Source organism: Lynx rufus, unplaced genomic scaffold (assembly GCF_022079265.1).
Source record: "Lynx rufus isolate CCGP_SWC_20201006 ecotype Redwood Valley unplaced genomic scaffold, mLynRuf1.p SCAF_18, whole genome shotgun sequence".
NCBI classification, from domain to species: Eukaryota; Metazoa; Chordata; class Mammalia; order Carnivora; family Felidae; genus Lynx; species Lynx rufus.
The window spans coordinates 40,007,774-40,025,301 of NW_025814832.1; positions in this window are offsets into that span (position 1 = coordinate 40,007,774).

The window sequence follows — 17,528 nt, forward strand, 5'->3', positions numbered from 1 at the left end:
AAGCCCTGATCTGCATGGAAGTTATGGAAGTTGCCAAGAATAAGAAGAGGAGTAGTGAAGGACGAAGACGTGAGCCCAGTGCTATTTCTTACCGAATGCTCTGGTCGCATCTCACCTATTTATTTATATAAAGGTCATATTTAGTAAACAAATATTTATTCGATTAGGACTTATATTTTCACGATGGCAAAATTAATTCATAGGTCATGGAATTTCTTTTCTCCTTCCTTCTGTTTTTCCCCAGCATCTCCTCCATATTCCCTGTCACCTTCACCGTCACCACCATCATCATGACTGACATTTACGGAGTCTTCTAGACATTGCATTAAGTACTTTGCAGGTTTTATCTATATTGATTTCAGAGAAAGAAGTGACCCTAGGGAATTATTTAGTTCAACTTCCCATTTAACATGGGAAGACACTAACATTCAGTAGGGTTAAATTATTTGTTAGCAATTTAGTGGCAGAACAGGGACCAGGCCTCAGCACAAAGAAAAGCTACACTACAGATGAGGCATATTGGCTAGATTCACCAGGGGAAAAGGGAATCCCCCCCGCCCGCCATAGATACTGCTAAATGATTTTTCTAAGACCATCTATAGCAGTGGCAAACTCTTACCTGTCAGTGAGTCCCTTTCCTCATACCCTCGCCAGAACTGGATATTATCAATCTTGCTAATTTTTGCCTGTCCAATGAGTGAAAATAATACTGTATTTTTTTAATTTGTATTTTCATGACTATTGGTGAGGTCAGACATCTTTTATGTTACTGGGCAATTATATTGCTCTTTTATGAATTATTTATTTGTGTACTTAACTTTTTCTACTCTCAGTATGTTTTATAAATGTGTGAGGGCTCTTTCTACCATTGGGGTACTAGCTCTTTGTCTTGCAATCATTCTCTGCTAACTCATCATTTGATTTCCGACTTTGTTAATTTTTCTCTTAAATGTTCCCATATAAAAAATTTAATGTTTATTTATTTTTGAGAGAGAGAGAGAGAGCATGAGTTGGGGAGGGGCAGAGAGAGAGAGAGACACATACAGGATCTGAAACAAGCTCCAGGCTCTGAGCTGTCAGCACAGAGCCCAACACAGGGCTTAACTCCAGAACAGCGAGATCATGACCTAGGCTGAAGTTGGGGGCTTAACCAACTGAGCTACCCCGGTGTCCCCAACATGTTCCCTTATAAATGAGGTATAAAATTTCACTTTTCTTTCAGTGACTTATTTGTATGGCATTGAAGGCATGGCTAAGTTTTACAAGTAGTATCCCCAACATATATATTTTTAAATGTATTTATTTATTGAGACTGAGAGATAGAGATAGAGACAGACAGAGGGAGAACGCACATATGACCAGGGGAGGGGCAGAGAGAGAGAAACTCAAGGAGGCTCTGTACTGTCAGCACAGAGCCCAACTTGGGGCTTGATCCCATGAACTGTGAGATCATGACCTGAGACCATTTCAAGAGTCGGATGCTCAGGGTGCCTGGGTGCCTGGATGGCTCAGTTGGTTGAGTGTCCAACTTTGGCTCAGGTTATAATCTCGTGGTCCATGAGTTTGAGGCCCACATCGTGCTTGCTGCTGTTTCGGATCCTCTGTCCTCTTCTCTCTCTGCCCCTCCCCTGCTCATGCTTTCTCTCTAAAAAAATAAATAAAACATTAAAAAAAAATAAAGAGTCGGATGTTCAACCTACTGACCCACCCAGGTGCCCCTGCAACATAGCTTAAAAAAAATTTTTTTTAATGTTTATTTATTTTTGAGAGCGAGAGAGAGACAGAGTGTGAGCAGGTGAGGGGCAGACAGAGAGGGAGACACAGAATCGAAGCAGGCTCCAGGCTCTGAGCTGTCAGCACAGAGCCCGACGCGGGGCTCAAACCCATGAACTGTGAGATGATGACCTGAGCTGAAGTCGGACACTTAACCGAGTGAGCCACCCAGGCGCCCCACAACATGGCTTTTTAAAAAGCATTTTTGGAGATAGTATTTCCTAATGAGTCAGGATGAAGTTTTTCTATTTACATTTACTTCATTAAATATGAAAAAGGAAGGCTACTTTCAGTAGTTCTGATAGAAGGGTTCAATATTTCTTTGAAGGGCATAATGACACCCGTAATACTCACCATCAGTTGACACATCAGTCATTATTTCCTCAAGTTCCTCAACATTGAGTCTAATTCCCATGTTTTCCACAAGGGATTTCACTTTTTTGAGTTTGACCCTTGGTCCTTAGGAAAGAAGGGCACAAAATAAGATCATAAATACTGATGCTTAAGAGTGAAAAATGCTAATCATGGTCATGCATCATAAATTCCAACTGGAGGATAAAGCATAAGGGCACAAAGAAACCATTAACATATATATCTCCCTAGATTTAGATATTTCTGTTGAAAGTAGGAAAAGAGGTTAGAGAGGGAGAGAGCCAAAGCATAAGAGACTCTTAAAAATTGAGAACAAAGTGAGGGCTGATGGGGGAGTGGGAGGGAGTGGAGGGTGGGTGATGGGTATTGAGGAGGGCACCTTTTGGGATGAGCACTGGGTGTTGTATGGAAACCAATTCGACAATAAATTTCATATTAAAAAAGAAAGTAGGAAAATTGAGAAAGATAACCATTGAGACCCAGGTGGACAGTAAACAGTATTTACCTTTATGGGGACAGATGAGATTGATGGAGGTAGGAGGACTCTCGCTTTTCAAAAAAATTGGGATAGGGGCGCCTGGGTGGCGCAGTCGGTTAAGCGTCCGACTTCAGCCAGGTCACGATCTCACGGTCTGTGAGTTCGAGCCCCGCGTCAGGCTCTGGGCTGATGGCTCAGAGCCTGGAGCCTGTTTCCGATTCTGTGTCTCCCTCTCTCTCTGCCCCTCCCCTGTTCATGCTCTGTCTCTGTCTGTCCCAAAAATAAATAAAAACGTTGAGAAAAAAAAATTAAAAAAAATTGGGATATAAATGACACATTATATCACTTTCAGGTGTACAACATAATGATTTAGTATTTGTATCTATCGCAACGTGATCACCACAATAAGTCTTGTTAACATCCATCACCATGAAAAGTTGCGAATTCTTTTTCTTGTGGTGAGAACTTCTAAAATCTATCTCTTAGCAATTTTCTTTTTTTAAAAAAAATTTAAATGTTTTTATTTTTGAGACAGAGACAGAGCATGAGCAGGGGAGGGGCAGAGAGAGAGGGAGACATAGAATTCAAAGCAGGCTCTAGGCTCTGAGCTGTCAGCACAGAGCCCGACACGGGGCTGGAACTCACGGACTGTGAGATCATGACCTGAGCCAAAGTCAGACACTTAACTGACTGAGCCACACAGAAGCCCCTATCTCTTAGCAATTTTCAAAGATGCAATATGGTATTGTAACTATAGTCACGATGCTGCATATTATATCCCCATGACTTGACTTAGCAATTCTTTGAAGAATTTTTAAAAATGTTTATTTATTCTGAGAGAGGCACAAGCAAGGGAGGGGCAAAAAGAAAGAGGGAGAGAGAGAATCTCAAGCAGGCTCCATGCTGTCAGCACAGAGCCCGATACGGGGCTTGATCTCACCAACTGGAACTGTGAGATCACGACCTAAGCTGAGATCAAGAGTCAGATGCTTAACTGCCTAAGCTACCCAGGTACCCCTTAGCTTACAATTCTTTTCTCAGTGTTCTAAGTGGTAGAATTGGATCGTTTTCTTGTAGTATTTGATGTTTTGAAAATAATTTCTGATCAAAAACTTAAAAAATTATTGCTTATAACAGAATAGTATAAAGGGTAGAGATAGGATATTTTCCTTAACACCCGTTCAGTGGACTCTGCTTCAGTTTCCCAGGAGAGGTGAACAGAGGGGAATAAGTGAGTCCACTCATGGTTGAAAATAGCAACTAGTCTGTACAGTTCTAGCTGGAATACAGTGTTAGTATTTCTATCCTGAAATGTCAATGCACCCAAGAAAAAATGGGAAGTTATGAGTCTAAAACAATGGATGAAAAAATTGGCAAGAAGCAAAGTTGGAACATTTAAAGGCAAATGCTAAGCACGAGGAATTTATTTTTATTGGTGCTTTCACCATGATTCTCACTTACCATTGAGTGCTTTCACACCTTTTAGCAATCTCTTCTTATATACTCTTCCATCAGCTGTAAGACAAGACACGATTAAGAATATAGGTTAAATGAAGGGAAGATTAACAAATAGAGCACAAAGACAATTCAACATCCATAATCTCAGGGGGGAAAATGCTTCAGATCTGTTGAGGATTTTATTTTATTTTGCCCTCAAGTAAGAATGAAACCAAAGATAAAGCTCTCACTGATGTAAATCTACCTACTGGTTGAATTAAAAACAGTCTTTATCTCCCTATTTCTCCCATTTTCCTTCTTACTCTTACTCCTCTGGTTTTCCTCATTTCCTTGGTCAGGATTTAGGTGAAGCAGTGATCCCAGGGTGACAGGATAATGTAGCCTTGATGATGGAGACTAGTGAAAGATGTTGCCAATTTTCAATATTAAAATGTAAGTGACAAGAACAGGATTTCTTCTTTTGTAACACCATGTTTTCTAGATGGGGTTTTACTAGACATAGGCATATATGATTTCAGTACTTTTCATACACAAGCCCATAAATCCAAGTTTCAGAGATGTGCTAAATGCTCACCACGAATGTTCAGAGATGTGCTAAATGCTCACCATGAATGGGCAGAGTTTTCAACAGCTCCTTATTCTCCTCATCAGTCAGTACTAGTCCCATTTGCCTCAGCACATTGTTCAGATTACCCACATTAACCTTCTCTCCTTTGGAAAGATGAGAATTGTTCATGCATAAGATTTTTTTTTTAATTAAAAAAATTTTTTTTACATTTATTTATTTTTGAGAGACAGAGAGAGACAGAGCACAAGTGGGGGAGGGGCAGAGAGAGAGGGAGACACAGAATCCGAAGCAGGATCCAGGCTCTGAGCCATCAGCAAAGAGCCTGATGCGGGGCTTGAACTCATGAACTGTGAGATCGTGACCTGAGCTGAAGTCGGATGCTCAACTGACTGAGCCACCCAGGCACCCCGTTCATGCATAAGAATGTTAGGAATGGGCAAATGATTTCAAATTATAGAGAAGATTGCATATTTGGCATAAGTTTAATTAGAATAGCAAACTGACAATGAAACTTGTTAATCTATGTAGGTTTAGAGTACATGTGGGCAAATGGATTATGTTCAGAAATAGAATTTATACTTTCAATTCAAGCAAAAGAAAAGTAGATATAATCTCATATATAAGTCAAATGCCATTATGTTTCCTGAATTATGGGGTCTTTTGACACATATTTCCTGGCTGTCCTACAAAAGCTTCACTTTGAGACTGAACAGCGTTCACCTATATTTTGGTGGTTTAAACAATGGTGAAGTGGAAAACATTCTTGGTCCAAACTCCATATAATGTAGGTCTATACAGGAAAAATCCCAAATCAAATAGTAAGATTATAAAGCAAACATTTAACCATTAAATTTGTAGGATGGCGGCTGGTCAACTTCGTATGTCAGTAATAGCCTGAAGAGAAAACTAGTGTTTTAAAAGCATCTTTTTTTTTCCCTGTAAATCATTAAGGTCTTAGTTAATAACGAATTCCCTTTTTACCACTACTTCTTACCTATAAAAGCTTTTGCGTCGTCCATCACCACATTCAAATCCACCATTTTATTCTCTGTAAGAAGAGGCAATTCAGGCACAGAGACCAAATCTTAGACTTAGAAAAACGATATGAAAAATTTAAGTCGTAATACAAAAGGTTCAAATTCAGCTGTTTTTCATAATTTTCCTCAGTAACTTTTTAAAGTCAAAATAAGCAAGAACAAAGAGAAAGATCAAAATGTTAAAGTGAACATCCTCTAATTAATACTACTTGGTAAAAAGTATCCAATGACCCTTAACCCAGAGATTAAGCAGGTTTAATAATACAGTTGATTCTTTTTTTTTTAATTTTTTTTAACCTTTATTTATTTTTGAGACAGAGAGAGACAGAGCATGAACGGGGGAGGGTCAGAGAGAGAGGGAGACACAGAATCTGAAACAGGCTCCAGGCTCTGAGCCATCAGCACAGAGCCTGACGCGGGGCTTGAACTCATGAACCGCGAGATCATGACCTGAGCCGAAGTCGGACGCTTAACCGACTGAGCCACCCAGGCGCCCCAATACAGTTGATTCTTGAACAACGTGGGGGGTAGGGGTGCTGACCCCCTTACAAAGTTGAAAATCCATGTGTAACTTCTGACTCCTCAAAAATTACTAACAGCCTATCGTTGACCACAAGCCTTACCGATACCATAAAATATCAATTAACGCATATTTTGTATGTTCTGTGTATTTACTGTATCTTTACAATAAAGAAAGCTAGAGAAAAGAAGATGTTACTAAAGAAATCATAAGGAAAAGACATTTACAGTGCTGTGCTGCAGTGACAGAATTTAAAAAAATTTGCACATAAGTGGATCCACACAGTCAAACCCCTGTTGTTCAAGGATCAACTGTAACCCCTTCTAACAGGACTCTCCCTTCCTTTAGACCCAATAAGGAAGCATATTTCAATAGACAAGATGGAATTTGAGGCCTAGATGTCATTTATTTACATGAGCAGTTGACTGTTAAACCCTGACAGAATGCTATCTTCCCACTCTCGAAATTTTGCTTATAGTCCCCACCTCCAACCCTCAGGACAGTGAACTGTTTGAGAGCAGAGATCATGCCTTAATTTTCTTTGTCCTACCAGGTATAAATTGTTCACTTTCTAGTTCAGTGTTTTGTATCTAGTTTTGTGCTAGCTAAATGAATGAATTCCAGTGGTATAGTAGTCATAATGTTGGATTAGAAAAAATTATTCTTTCCTTTTTTTTTTCTTTTTGAATGGCCTCAAAATACTCATTGGTAATAATCCCTTTTCTGGTAGGAAACATTTTAAGGGTGCCTAGCTAATATATGGGGACAATGTCACAATTAAATGATTTATAGTGATATTTTTCATGATAAGAAGAGGCTCCAGACAAAATAATGGATAATTACTCAGGGAGAGGGATTCATTCATTCATTCATTCATTCATTCATTCATTCATTCATAGAGCATGCAGGGGAAGGGGAGTGAGAGGGGGAAAGAGAGAGAATCCCAAGCAGACTCTGCACTGTGAGATCATGACCTGAGCTAAAATCAAGAGTCGGATGCTTAACCGACTAAGCCACTCAGGTGCCCGGGAAATTTTAAATTACAAGGTGGGCTCAAACTGTTTTCTTCATTAAGGCCAACTACAGGTAGGGGCAGCAAAGATGTTTGCTGGTGACAGTGGCCTTAGCCACACCTGCCAATCATTAGTTGAGAATAGGAACCCTGAAGTAGGGAAGAAGAATAATTTGTTTATTTTGGTGTGGCATGTGCTGGTTGTGCTGAAAGATGTGCTGTCTGGCTCTCTTACAACTTGTTTTTCATCAGGCTTTTAATGGGAAGCCACTGGCTCTATGTTGGAATCCAAGAGCCCTCTAATTCAGGACCTTTTAGCCTGGCGATTACCCCTTAGCCAACTCTTTCTAATGAATTCTACTATTTTTGCCTCCATGACATTTTTACCCAGCTAAAGTGGTCTTATTCAGTCATTAATGAAACTGTCTTATTTAAAAAAGACATACTTGGAAAGGAAGGAAGATGTATGAAAGAAATAAGGAAAAATGGTAACATCTGTTAGCTCTAGCCAGCGGATACACAAGTATTTGTTACAGTGTTTTCTGCTTTGATAGATGTTTGAAATCTTTCAGAAGTTTTTCAAAGAGATCAAAAAATAGGTTTGCCTTCAGAAGCCCTCATATAGAAGCTCTAAGATTTGCTCCCAAGTACAGTGGTATCTGAAATACTTACTATCAGTCGGCAGGTGTTTCAGTAAGTCCTGATGGTCCTCTTTCTCAAGCTGAATTCCCATGTTCTTTATAAGGGGGTCCAGGTTACTGATACTGACTTTCCTTCCTTGGGAAAGAAGAGGATGTAAATAATAGAAGTAAGTCCAAGAAGTGGAAGATGCTAGCTTTGAATGTGTATCCACCCTCGGTGGAGAGTGAAACACTGGCAATTTAAATGGACCCAGATAGTCAGTGTTGGAGGTGAGAAGAGAAAATGCTCCCTCAGCACTGTGTTGTAACTTTTCATTGAAATAATCATGGAGGTGCCTGGGTGGCTCAGTCGGTTGAGCGTCCGACTTCGGCTCAAGTCACGATCTCACGGTTTGTGAGTTCAAGCCCCATGTTGGGCTCTGTGCTGATAGCTCAGAGCCTGGAGCCTGCTTCAGATTCTGTGTCTCCCTCTTTCTCTGCCTCTCCCCCACTCAGGCTCTGTTTCTCTCTGTCCCTCAAAAGTGAATAAACATTAAAAATTTTTTAAAAAGAAATAATCATGGATGAAGAAGAATTAGATAAGCCTGATGAATTGTGATAATCAGCGTAAATGAAATCAGAATGTGAAACTTGCTGCATATTATTAAGAATAACTTGAGGTAGTTATACCTAAAGAAGAGTGGTAGGTTATGAGCATAAGTTCAGTGTCATTAAACTAGTGGAATAATGGAATAGAATGATTCTAATCAGAAATTTAAAAAGGCAGGGGTGCCTGGTGGCTCAGTTGGTTAAGCATCCGACTCTTGATCTCGGCTCAGGTCATGATCTCATGGTCCGTGGAACTGAGCCCCGTGGCAAGCTCTTTGTTGATAGTGTGGAGCCTGCTTGGGATTCTCTCTCTCCTTTTCTCTCTGCCCCTCTCCAGTTCCCACTCTCCCTCTTTCTCAAAATAAATAAATAAACTTTAAAAAAAGAAAAAAAAGCAAATGCAAAGCCTAATAGATTTTAGCTGCTGTTCTCATGATTCTTACCTTTGAGAAGTTTCACACTATTCAGTAATCTTTTCTTGTACACCTTTCCATCTCCTGTGAGACAGGGTAAAGTTTAAGTCAAAAGAAAAAGGATAAGGAATTCTATAATTTTATAAAACATTTGATATGATTCATCTAGCAATTTATTTATCTCACCCTCAAAGAATAATAAAAGGAATGCCCTCAATGTGGTCAGTCTATTCCATCACTGGAACCTATGGCAGTAGCTGATGCAGGCTAAAAATACACCCATATAGTTGCCTCTTTCTTCTTCTTTTTTTTTCTTTCTTGAACTGCACTTTGATGCTCTGCCTTTCTCCCTTTTCCTTGCTCGTGCCCTAGGCCAATAAGGTATTCCTCTAAGTCTATGTTTAGCCTGAATGATAGACCTATAAAGGGATTTTATTAAAAATAATTATCAATCCAAGCGGTGGTATAAAACAATATTTAAATAAATGTTCTCTAGACAGTTTCCATAAATGGAGAGGAAATTCAACAGGGTCGGAGAACACGGGACATCTGCCAGCCCCACCCATCTCCTCAGGTGCTGTCTGTCCCAAAAGGCCCCTTCCTGTGGCAGGAGTGTCTCCAGTGTTGACAGACTCCACAATGCCTGGCATGTATATGCAGTTATCTCCATGACAGCCCATCTTCTCTCTGCGTCTTTGTCCTGCTGTCTCAGAGCCAATGTCCCAATTCTCATAATTGGCTCCTTGAGAGAAATCTAGGGGAATGCTAGACACGGGAAGTGGCCACAGCCTTAGGTGTATGTGGGGAGAATACAGATGGGCATCGGGCATTTGCTGCCCATGGTGCTGCTTCTGCCATCAAGGGGTACCAGCCCCCTCGGTGATGTGTAGGCTCGCTCTTGCTTAGGGGACAAGTGGTGATGGGAGTGTGTATGTGGGAAGAAGGTCTACGTGGAGGTCCATGAGACTGGGCAGGAGACACAGGTGGGGCACAGGCTGGTCTCTAGGGTCTCTAGTGGTGAGCATATGCAGGTGCCCCAGAGGTGGTTTTTGAGGGACTAATTGGACTGACCAATCGGATTCGAATACTGACAGTCCCAGCACATGGTTCTGGAGGCACCCTGCTCTCAGGTGTTTATCTTTTAGTTGCTGGATTATGGGGTGTTGGGGAGGCACATTCAGGGGAGCTACAGAGAAGTCAGCTGTGTGGCATTTAAAATATTTAGTTGGGGGGTGGGGCGCCCGTGTGGCTCAGTCAGTTGAGTGTCCAACTTTTGATTTTGGCTCACGGTTCCTGGGATTGAGCCCTGCATCAGGCTCTGTGCTGACACCATGGAACCTGCCTGGGATTCTCTCTCTCTCTCTCTCTGCCCCTCCTCTCTCTCTCTCTCTCTCTCTCTCAAAATAAATAAATAAATTTTAAAAAGTTAAAAAACTATTTAGCAGGGGCCCATTGACTTGTAAATTTTTCACTTAAAAATTCATCACTTCCAAACTAAAACACAGATGAGAATGGGGTTTCTGTCTGGACTGCATGTTCCTTAGGGGGTTTCTTAGGACATCAGACAGTTCTCCCCCAGAAGCCCACAGTGCCACATTTCCCTGAGCACCACGATGGCATGTTATATACTCACCAGAGACTGGCAGAGTTTTTGACAGCATCAACTGCTCTGTTTCAGTGATCTCAATTCCCATGTTTCCCAGTACATTTTTTAAGTCATTGGCTTCCGCCTTTTCTCCTTTGAATAGATGGGAATCGTTTCAGGTGAAAACATTAAGAAATCGAATTATTCTGAATTATGGCGAACATAATCTAGTGCAGCATTATTTCCAACTGCAGGATGAAGTTGAAACACACAAGCTGACTCCAGTCACTAGAGTTATGGTAAAATCCAACACCTGAAAAGTTTCTTTACTCAAAATGAGAAGACAACTCTTCTCTTCTGTGTGGGGGTGAATATAGCATTGAGTAACATGGGGGCAGTGTGATGGTATATAGAATGTGCATAGTTATACTGATACTAGCTCTGATAGTGCTTCATGACTTGGACTATGGGGCTGACTGTTCTTAGTGACCATATTTCCTGATGCAAAAACTTCACCTTGAGATTTACTGGGTTCACCTGGATTTTGATTCTTTAAACACTGGAGAAATAAACACTGGTCAAAATATCGAACAAGTTAATACTTCTTTTTGAGAGTGGCCACACTTTTCCTAAATCTCTAATAATCTAAGTTATTGGCAATAAGATGAAAATCATCAATAAATAAGTAAAAGAACAAAGCAAACTTACTAATGATGGATGGGGGGGGCAAAGTACTGCTTTAAAAAGGTACTTCTCTACAAGGCATCAAGATCTCAACTTTATGATGTCTTCTACAAGTTCTCACTCACCTGTAAAGGCACTGGCTGCTTCCATCAACACAGCCAACTCCACCTTTTCATCTTCTGTAGGAAAATTCAGAATGTAGAATCAGATGAAGATAATGAGACTTGAAAAGTTATATACAGTTCTTTTTTTTTTAAGATTTAAAAAAATTTTTAAGTAAACTCTACACCCAGTGGGGGGCTTGAACTCACAACCCCAGGCTCAAGAGTTGCAGGCTCTACCAACTGAGCCAGCCAGGGGCCCCTATATAAAATTCTTAAATGAAGATTTGGTGTATGGAATCCCAATAATTTTTCATGTTTTATTCTAAAAATTTTATATTTTCTTTTTTTTTTTTTTAAATTATTTTTTTCAACGTTTATTTATTTTTGGGACAGAGAGAGACAGAGCATGAACGGGGGAGGGACAGAGAGAGAGGGAGACACAGAATCGGAAACAGGCTCCAGGCTCTGAGCCATCAGCCCAGAGCCCGACGCGGGGCTCGAACTCACGGACCGCGAGATCGTGACCTGGCTGAAGTCGGACGCTTAACCGACTGCGCCACCCAGGCGCCCCTATATTTTCTTTTTAAAAAATATTTTATTTAAAAATTTTATTTTTTAAATGTTTATTTATTTTCTGAGAGAAAGAGAGAGAGATAGAGGGGCAGAGAGAGAGGGAGACAGAGAATCCCAAGCAGGCTCTTCACTGTCAGCCTGATATGGGGCTCGAACTCACGAACTGTGAGCTGAGATCAAGAGCTGGATGCTTAGCCTACTGAGATACCCAGGTGCCCCTAAAGATTTTATTTTTTCGGTAGTGCTGCTATGAACATTGAGGTGCATGTGCCCCTTCGAACCAGCATTTTTGTATCCTTTGGATAAATACCTAGTAGTGCAATTGCTGGGTCATAGGGTAGTTCTATTTTTAATTTTTTAAGAAACCTCCATACTGTTTTCCAGAGTGGTTACATTAGTTTGCATTCCCACCAACAGTGCAGTAGGGTTCCCCTTTCCCCGCATCCTCACCAAAGATGTGGTATGTATATACAAATGGAATCCTACTCAGTGATGAAAAAGAATGAAATCTTGCCATTTGCAACAACATGGATGGAACTAGAGGGTATTATGCTAAGCTGAATAAGTCAGAGAAAGACATATCATATGATTTCACTCATGTGGAATTTGATAAACACAACAGATGAACATAGAAGAAGGGAAGGAAACGTAAGATAAAAACAGAGAGGGAGGCAAACCATAAGAGACTCTTAAACACAGAGAACAAACTGAGAGTTGCTGGAGGGGAAGTGGGTGGGGGGATGGGTTAAATGGGGGATGGGCATTAGGGAGGGCACTTTTTGGGATTAGCACTGGGCGTCATGTAAGAGATAAATCATCAGGTTCTACTTCTGAACCCAAGACTACATTGCATGTTAACTAACTTGAACTTAAATTAAAAAAAAATATTTCATTTTTAAGTAATCTCTATACCCAACGTGGGGCTTTGAACTCACAACCCTGAGATCAAGAGTCATATGCTCTACTGACTGAGCCAGCCAGGCACCCCTTATTATATTTCAATCTACAGGAACATATAATAAAGGAAAGAAGTTTGAGCTTTAAGTATATAACCATTCAATTAATAAAACTTCTTATTTACTTCATAAGCTGTTAAAAATCTTTGGAGTCTTATGGTGAATGGGATGTTTTGTTTGTTTGAAGTCAGCTCCACCCCAGGCAGTTTTCCGTCTTTCAGACCTAGTTCTCTTGCACTAAGTAGAAGCCTGAGACAGGTTAGAGCAACAGTTCTCAAAGTGTGGTCCAAGGACCTTTGGAGTCACCCAATACCCTTTGCATTTTACACTTGTGACATTTGCACTGATGGTGCAAAAGTAGTAGTGGGTAAAATTGCTGACATCTTTGCATGAATTGAGGCAACAAACAGCACTAGCCATCATTGTGTTCATCACTGTACATGCTTGTAGTAAATGGATGTCAGTTTCACTTAAGTGTTCTTGATGGTTCAGCAAAGGGTGTTAGTTTTATTAAATCTGAACCCTTGAGAACACATCTTTTTAATATTCTGTATAGTGAAATGAGAAGTTTGTAGAAAGCATGTCAGTTGCATACTAAAATAGAATGATTTCTTACAGAAAAGGTAGAACTGGTGTGATTGAGTCTCAAGAAAACCAGCTGCCTTTTTTTTTAATGTTTATTTATTTTTGAGACAGAGTGCAAAAGCAGGGGAGAGTTAGAAAGAGAGGGAGACACAGAATCCGAAGCAGCCTCCAGTCTCTGAGCAGTCAGCACAGAGCCTGATGTGGGGCTCGAACTCACAGACTGTGAGATCATGACCTGAGACCAAACAACTGAGCCACTCAAGCACCCCCAAACTAGCTGCTTTTTCATGGATCACCATTTTTGCTTGAGAAAATGGACAAAATTTACTTTGGTACTTGGGAAGCATCTACTTGTAAAGGAACAGAGTAAACCTGTTAATTTAAGAAAACAATTGACAGTAGATGTTTTAATGGTAGAGTTCAAATTTTCAAACACAAGTTTGAATTTAGGAAACCTTGTATTTACACAATGACTTGATAGATTCCCAATACTGAGCACTCTTCTGATTAGATTGGTGACAATATTAACAAATATCATTTTTTAATATTGAATAATGAAATGTGCCAGTATTTGGAAGATCTGTATAACTCAGTGAACCACTATTTTCCAAATGACCAAAATGTGATGTTACAAATATCCCTGCATGGGTAACAGATTAAGTGTAAGACAGACCAACAGATTTTTAATGTAACCAAGTCTAAAAAGTTCATTTATATGATTTCTGATCCTATATTGCTACTAAACTTTAAGAAGCTACCACTTGTTGAGTTTTGGGATAATATCAAAGAAGAATATCCACAATTATCTGAAGAGGCTATTGAAATACTCCTTCCTTTGCCAACTACATACATCTATGTGAGGCCAGATTGTCTTTATATACTCCAACTGAAACAACATATCCCAATAGATTTAATGCAGAGGCAGATAGGAGAAACCAGACAGATGTAAAACTGACATATAAATATGTAAAACAGTACCTCCCTTCTCACTAAATTTTTTGTTTTATTTTGGAAAAATACATTTTTCTTTTTTTTATTAAAAAAATTTTTTTTATGTTTTATTTACTTTTGAGAGAGAGAGAGGCGGAGTATGAACGGGGGAGGGGCAGAGAGAGAGGGGGAGACACAGAATCTGAAGTAGGCTCCAGGTTCTGAGCTGTCAGCACAGAGCCCGACGTGGGGCTTGAACCCACCAACTGTGAGATCATGACCTGAGCTGAAGTCGGATGCTTAACCGACTGAGCCACCCAGGTGCCCCAGAAAAATACATTTTTCAAAAAATGTTTTTTATTTAACATGTAATAGATTTATTATTTTTAAAGTGAATTAATGCATATTATTAAAATGTGCTCTAATTTCTAATACAATTAACATTAATAGGTAGATATAATCAAAATCAGAAAAGCTCTTTATGTTTTAAAAAGTTTTTATTTTACTTCCAGTTAGTTAACACACAGTGCTATGTTAGTTTCAAGTACAATATAGTAGTTCAACACTTCCATATATTACCCTGTGCTTATCACAAGTGCCCTCCTTAATCCTCATCACTTATTTAGCCCATCTCCTTGTCCACCTCCCCTCTGGTTAACCATCAGTTTGTCCTCTGTAACTTAGAGTCTGTTTCTTGCTTCGTCTCCTTCTCTCTTATTTTTTTCCCCTTTGCTTGTTTGTTTTGTTTCTTCAATTCCACATATGAGTAAAATCATATGATATTTGTCTTTCTGTAACTGACTTATTTCACTTAGCATTATACGCTCTAGTTCCATCCATGTCATTGCAAGTGGCAAGATTTCATTCCTTTTCTAATGGCTGAATAATATTCCACTGTATGTTTATATATACCACATCTTTTTTATTTATTCATCTATCAGCAGACATTTAAGCTGCTTCCATATCTTGGCTATTGTAAATAATACTGCAATAAACATTGGGGAGCATGTATCCATTTGAATTAGTGTTCTTGTATTCTTTGGGTAAATAGCCAGTAGCACAATTAAAGGAATGTATTTAAAACTCAGGACCTTAGGGAGGGGCCAAGATGGCAGAACCGCATGGACGCTCTCGGCTTCTCTTGTCCCTGAAATGCACCTAGATCAGCACCAAACCATTTTGCACACCTAGAAAATTGATCTGAGATCAACACAACAATCTGTACAACTTGAGCCACAGAACTCAGCAAGTACAAGGCACAGAGAGGTGAACTGGGGGAGAGAGAAGCCACGGAGGGTAGGGAGCTGTTTTTGCAGAGGGAGGACGGAGAAAGGGGAGAGTGCAGGAAAAGCACTCCCCACAAAAGTAGCTAGAGAGAAACTGTGGAAACACCCACAAGTGACTGAGCAAGAAAGGGAGAAAGGAGAGGGTTTCAATGCCATTAGGACTCCATAAACAGGGGAGAGCAGAGTCAGAAATTCCGCAGCTCAATAACTGGCGGTGCTTTGGTGGGAAGGGTGAATCCCCAAGAGCAGGCAGCGAGGTCCAAGGGGTCTGAGAGCCACAAGGGGAGAAGCGGTTCCCCTGCTAGAAGGACATTTGGTAGAGGCCATGCAGCCTCCTCACAGGGAAAGGTCCCAGTGGACCCTGGAGAACAGCCACATTTGCTGCTATTGGAACAAAGATGCTAGGGTATGATCACACAACCTTTTTCTGGAACAAGCAGGCACCTGGCCATAATCTGTGAACCTCTGCAATAGTGCAACCCCACAAACGTTCCTGGGGGCAAGTCAGGACCCGGCTATTGCCTGGCAAGACCCTCCCCCAGAGGGTCGGAGCAGGTCCAAGCTGCAGGTCTCTAGAAGTGAGGGAAATGGCCCCTTATGAGATTTAATTCAGGAGGGAGGTGCCACCTGGCAGGCTGACACTTGGACACAGATAGTGTAGAAGCGGGGAGCGGATGGAAGCTGGAGATAAAGGAGGGGTGCTTGATCGCTGGTTGGTGACAGCGCAGAGTTCTGGTAAGAGAGACTGGGAAGCTGAGTGACCCCATTTTCACCTTTCCAACGCATGCACGCACCCCAAAACAATCCACCCCAGTAAGCTAAGCAGCACCGCTTAGTGGAGAATGGAGCCATTGCACCAAGCCCCATCCACTGCGCCAACTAAGCTGAGGCCCTAGAAGACCACCACAAGTCTCTCTGCCTGCTTAGTGCATGGACCATAAAGTGCTTCACAGTTAAACTTCAAGGGAAAACTGGATGTAATTTCAGTCAGATTTCATTCTGCTCACTGGTCCATCTATTGATTCTTTTTTTTCTCTCTTTTTTCCTTTTTTTTTTCTTTTCTTATTCTTGGATACAGAAAGAAAACATTTATTTTTATTTTCTGTTTTTAATTAAAAAATTTTTACTTAAAAATTTTTTTTGGTAAATTTTTAAAATTCTATTTTACTTCATTTCATTTTATTCTATTTTATCGTATACATTTAAAAATTATATTTTCGGGCGCCTGGGTGGCCTAGTCGGTTAAGCGTCCGACTTCAGCCAGGTCACGATCTCGCGGTCCGTGAGTTCGAGCCCCGCGTCAGGCTCTGGGCTGATGGCTCAGAGCCTGGAGCCTGTTTCCGATTCTGTGTCTCCCTCTCTCTCTGCCCCTCCCCCGTTCATGCTCTGTCTCTCTCTGTCCCAAAAATAAATAAACGTTGAAAAAAAAATTAAAAAAAAAATTATATTTTCTTTTTTTTTCTTTTCTTTCAACAACCAGATCAAAATACACCTAGGATCTAACTTCCTTTGTTTGATTTTTTGTGTCATTTTTAATTTTTTAATTAAAAAATTATTTATTTCTAACTTAGTTTTATTTTTTTAAATTTACATCCAAGTTAGTTATCATATAGTGCAACAATGATTTCAGGAATAGATTTCTTAATGCCCCTTACCCATTTAGCCCATCTCCCCTCCCACAACCCTTCCAGTAATCCTCTGTTTGTTCTCCATTTTTAAAGAGTTTCTTACGTTTGTCCCCCGCCCTGTTTTTATATTATTTTTGCTTCCCTTTCCTTGTGTTCATCTGTTTTGTGTCTTAAGTTCCTCATATGAGTGAAGTCATATGATTTTTGTCTTTCTCTGACTAATTTCGCTTAGCATAATACCCTCTAGTTCCTTCCATGCTGCAAATGGCAACATTTCATTGTTTTTGATTGCCGAGTAATACCCCATTATGTACTTATACCACATCTTTACCCATTC